We start from the raw sequence: 5,480 nt of genomic DNA, 5'->3' as shown, positions 1-5,480 counted from the left end.
TAGATGGCACAAGTAGGCTCAAGGAGATAGGTGTAGGGTTTTCTGGGAAATTGCACCTGAAGCTCCTGACAAGCAAAACTTGTGTCATGTGACTTTGTGTGTGTGTTAAGGCTCACCCTCACTAGCACTGGAGCTGCCACACAACATAGGAGTGTGCTTCAATGAGGTCTCCTCCTCCCCTACACCCTCAGTCTGGTCCACCACTTTAAATAACAACAGGTAATAATTTAGTAAACAGCACAGTAGCACTAGCAGTATCTCAGACAGCCAAACTGTCACAGGCCCTTTCTTTCCTTTTCTGCAAGAGCTTCTTCTGCAGCAGCTGCAAGACAACTCTAACTGCCACCTCCAGCCCTGGAGCTTAGATTTACCCAGGGCCCTGTGTCCTTCTGGTCAGCTGACTGGGAACAGGTGCTAGAATTGTTGGTCTAAGGACATGGCACTAGCAGACAAGGTTCTTTGGGTCAATCTAATCTGGTATCTTTTAGGAGAAAAACTAAATAGTTAGGCAAATATATCTTAGCAAGGTTTCAGGTTGAAAAACACTTTGTCAAGCTGAGGAACCACCTGCAGTTATGTGTGTACTTTTCCTGGATGGAAGGAATAGTAAAGAAACCAGAGGCTGGCATGCAATGCAGGCAAGAATGCCAGTTAGTGAAAATGGAAATGGGGGTGTCAGAGGATGAGGGACAGGCTGGGGTAGGAGGGAAGGGGATGTAGCAGCATTGGTAAAAATGGAAAGGTACCTAGGGAATCAGATGCCTGGCAGGTTGTAGTGTGTCAGAATTCCATTGTCTATATTGACTCCACAGGTTTCTGTACCTAGGAGCCTGATAAAGTGCAGTTCATAGGTCCGTCTGTGAAACATGGTTTGTAAACTGAAACAAGCACTGAACCTCAGTAACCTTGTCACCAGAAGCCAAATTCCTACAGCCCAAAACACACTGAATATATCCAGGTCATGCCATGAAAAATGTGCTAAACCTGCCAACAATATCTCCAGTATGGCGTTATCTTCAGAATACATATATCCATCAAGGCACTTGGTGCCCTGATAGAAAATACGTGGAGACAGCAAGTAACAACTATGTACTAGAATGAGCACACAACAAAAATCTATCAAAGACAAGAACAGAACACCTTTCTGTCTCTACCTGTCTTCAGTCTCTCCATCCTGATCCTCATAGCAAATTTACAAATAACTTTTCACAGACAAGCCTATGAACTGCACTTCATCAACCTCCTAGGTGCAGAAACTCATGGAATCAATATAGATATTGGAATTCTGACACACTACAACATGCCAGACATCTGACTCCCCACGTACCTCTGCACTTTTACCGGTGCTGCTACATCCTCCTTTCCTCCGACCCACCCCAGCCTGTCCCTCACCCCTTGGTGCATCCATTTCCATTTTCACTGACTGGATTTCTTGCCTGCATTGCATGCCAGCCTCTGGGTTCTTTACTATTTCTTCCATTAAGGAACAGCACACACACCAACTGCAGGTGCTTCCACAGCCTGACAAAGGATTTTTCACCATGAAAGATGACATCCTAGGCAGCTAAGATGAGCTTACCTGGAACCTCATAACTCCACTGCAACCAGCAAGCCCCAGGCCTGTTAAAGACATGACGGGTCTGGGCTTTCCCCACCCAGGACTCTGTGTGTGGATGTAGTGGCTGCCTACCCACTTTTCACCAGGGGGATCCTCAGTCCTGGCATTTCCTGGGGCTACCACACCATTGGCAGTCCCACTAGGTCTCCAGACCCTGGCAAAGTACAGTTTTAGTGGTCATCTCCAGGACTTGGGGCTTCTCTTTCTCCATGGCATCACCCCATACGTCCAAGTTTGTCCTGGCACAGGAGCTCAGTACAGACATGTTCTTCCCCTGGAGGCTGGTGATGCAGTGAGTGTCACATCCAGCTCTAAGAGCAGGGCATTAAATAGCCTTAAAAAAATGAAAATAGGAAATAGGTGTAGATGGAATGAGGAGGTTGGCATTCACTCCATCTGCAACTGGAGCTCGGGGAACCCCAGCAGCAGGAGGTCACTTTAATGAACTTCAAATGACCCACCAAGGCAGGATCCAAAGAGGGGCAGGGTGTCACTATATCACCAGCAATGCTGAACACCTTCTCACTTGGAACACTGGTTGGTGGACAGAACAGGTATTCCCAGAAAACCATTGCTAGATCCAGCCACATCTAGCTGTGATTGCCCATGTGGAAATAAATTTAACCAGGCTTCTAACTTGACTAAGAAAAGAGAGAGAGACCAGAGGTGCTGATACTGCATATTTCAGAAAAGTGTTCCAAGATAAGAAAATCCTGCATGCCTAGTTTTCATCTTCATATATTACCCTGTGTGCAGATGTTAGTTTTCTTTTCTCTCTCAGAACCAGAAACTGATAACCATTCCTATAAGCACAGTGTTTCCCTTTTCTTTAAGTAAACTGCCTGTGTGTCTCTGTGTGTCAGACCAGTGATTTACTCCTATTTGTTTCTCCAAGGTCATATTTTTTCTCTCTCTCTGTCTTAAGTATAAATATGCCTGTAAATTTATAGAGTTCGATAATTACTTTGAAACAGACAAGTGGGTGATTTCCCTTGCTGTATGGAATTCTCCCTGTGATCATAGTATAGCTTTCAAGAAAGAAAGGCTGACTCTGTCAGTTCTGATTCAACCACAACGCAAAGTTTGATTTCTTCCATAATTTGGTGCCATAACTCAGATAGGAATGACCGGTTGAGATACAGACTGTCTTCTCACTGATGCCCCAGCACCAAACCAAGGTAAGAGACCATTTCAAATCTCTATTGGGGGTTTTTGGTGAGAGACTGTCTGTGTGTTTTCCTGTTCGCTACTTGAGGCTCATACTATCCAAACTTTTTTTTTTCTGCCAGAACTGTCAGACCCACTGTTTAAGTAGAAACTATGAGTAGAAACAATTTTAAAAGACTCTGTGTTTCTGCTGTCAGTGAATGAGTTTTCCCTGTGTGAATTGAGTTAAGTTCTGTAAAGAACTATGAGGTCTCTATGAAGCTAGGAGTGAAAACCTTGTGCAGCTGCCCCAAAGACAACAGATTTGTTCTGTGTGCTCTTTGAAAGCAAGGGTGCAAGGTGGAAACTGTTAGAGTGTGAGTGTTTTCCATGATAAGCGTTGACCAAGGCTGGGACTAAAGAGATGCTCTTGAACCCTGTGCCTCAATGCAGAAATTCCCTTGTGTGAACTGAGAATATGAATTGAGAAATATGAGCCACAGACCAAGTCTGGGACTAAGGTTGGGTTCAGCTGCCCCAAGGCTGTCTGGAAGGGTAGTTTTGAAAGCAAGGGAACACAACTTGAACCCTGTGACCTACTAGACAGGTCTACCCTTTCCCCCACCTTCATAAATGAGCTGTATCTAACCATGAGCAACTGCATTGTGTGCCATTATTACTGTGGAATTTTGTCTTTGGACATTAGACACAGCATCTCTGTGTTGCTAGCAAATCTTACAACCTGACCAGACACCCTGAATAAGCCATTCCTGTATGACAGACCTGAGTGAATTGAATTTAAAGATATGGGGAGCGGAGAGTCTAAAGATGTACCACCTCTGCCAAAAGGGATTCCACCATTGTACATGTACACACACTATGGCCATAAAAGTTGTAAGTTTCTAGACAAATAGAATTGGTATACCAGAGATTATTTTAGCCAGCAGTTTCCCCTGGAGGGAACATTTGATTTAAGTAAAATCATTCGTCTCCTCAGAGCCCTTGAGTCAACAGGCAGTAATATACCACCAACTCAGTGGGACACATTTTCTGATTGGTATGAAGAAGCTTTCAAAAGACATCAAGAATCTGAAGTTCAGAGTCTTAAGGACTCCCAAGAAGAAAGAAATCTCAGATAAAGGAATTAAAATAGAAAAGTGCACCAAAAGGGGGCCCCCATCAATAGTACAACCAGCACCAAAACAACTTTATCCAGAAATAACCGAGAGTGAATCTGCAGAAAATAATTGATTTTCTTAATGTGCCACTCCCATAACAGTCCCACCCACAATCTGAACTGGAATAAGTCCAAAGTAACCAAATAGACTCTTGTATCAGGATTAGCCCACCTCATCAGGAAACTCTCGCTCAACAACCGTCACCTGCCCCTGGGGCATCCCCACATCTACCGGAGGCATAGCGTCTGTCTCCTGAAATCTCAACCCCCTCCTCTTGTTTAAGGTCTGGTACCCAGTATGGTCCAGCCCCTTCTTTAAAATCTAAAAAGGCTCAGTTTATGTCTTTATGCCAACTTCCAGGGCAAGGTCCAAATGGGGAAACTGCAATCACAGTCCCTGTTCCCTGGACTTTTCATTCACAGGTACAGGCAGCTCTCCCCAAAGAACCAGATGAGCTGTGTCATTCCATCCTGCCTGGTGACTGGATCCATATAAAAGTCCATCAATGGAAGTCATTGCTGGAACCTGGCTGGAAAGGCCCATTCCAGGTGCTCCTGACCACCAACACTGCAATAAAGTGTCAAGGATTCCAGACATGGATCCACACTTCACGCAGTAAGAAAACATCATCCCCGTTAGCTCAAGAGTCTCCTCCATATCAATTTTGTAATCAGCCTTCACAGACTGGTAGTGAGCCTATCACCTGCCAACAGGAAAGCTCAAGACCAGTACTGAGCCAAGTGCCTACTGGTGAAGAGGATTTGCCACTGCAGAGTGAAGAGGATGTGCCCCAATGACACCACTATACCCTTCAGGAAAGGGAAAAGGCCTCTACCTAGTTCCTGGTTCCTGAGGTGGAGTTGGTTAGTTGTGATTTGGGTAGTTCTCAGTATTTCTTTTTGGGCCATCTTATATGAACTTGACTCATCAGTTATGAGAAACTCTGTAAACCAAACTACACTTCCGCACCGACAAATAAGATCCTTTCATGAAAATGTATTCTTGTCTTTAGTTAATCAAATTAGGATAGATTTAAATGTCATTTATTGTTGGATATGTAGTTCTGGCTCTGTCAGTTCTGATTCTACCACAACACAAAGTTTGATTTCTTCCACAGTAGCTGAGTGACAGGACCTCCATCTAACCCAGGAGGTGCAAAGTCCCACCAGGGAAAATGCCTTGTTGGATCTAGTCCTGGCCATAGGTCACCACCTGGTGAGGTTCTTGACCACCTGGGCAATAGCGATCATCACCTACTCAAATTCACCATCCAGCACAGGGTGTCAAAAGCCTGCAGCAAGGCAGCAGTCCTGGACTTCAGGAGGGTGGATTTCAATGAAGTAAGGATACTAGTTAGAGAAATGCTGAGGAAAGGGGATTTAGGAATCCAAGAAGAGTGGTCATTCCTTAAGGAGAAGATCCTCCAAGCACAAAGAATGACAATCCCTATGTGGATCAAAGAGGGCAAGAGTGTTGAAAAGCCCCCATGGCTCACCAAAGGCCTCCAGGAACATCTCAAAGCTAAAAAGGAGGCATAC

General features: G+C 44.7%; 1 long non-coding RNA gene across 1 annotated transcript; it reads left to right on the top strand.

The window, feature by feature from the left end:
* The first annotated feature begins 2,746 nt into the window (after positions 1-2,746).
* LOC109323914 lies at positions 2,747-4,763 on the top strand. Its single transcript, XR_002104780.1, has 2 exons — positions 2,747-2,796; positions 4,684-4,763. It is a non-coding gene; the product is annotated as an uncharacterized LOC109323914 (long non-coding RNA).
* The last annotated feature ends 717 nt before the right edge of the window (positions 4,764-5,480 follow it).

The sequence above is a fragment of the Crocodylus porosus genome, unplaced genomic scaffold (assembly GCF_001723895.1).
Source record: "Crocodylus porosus isolate Cpor-Errol unplaced genomic scaffold, CroPor_comp1, whole genome shotgun sequence".
NCBI lineage: Eukaryota > Metazoa > Chordata > Crocodylia > Crocodylidae > Crocodylus > Crocodylus porosus.
Note: the sequence above shows the minus strand (reverse complement) of the source record. Positions and strands in the feature narration are given on the sequence as shown.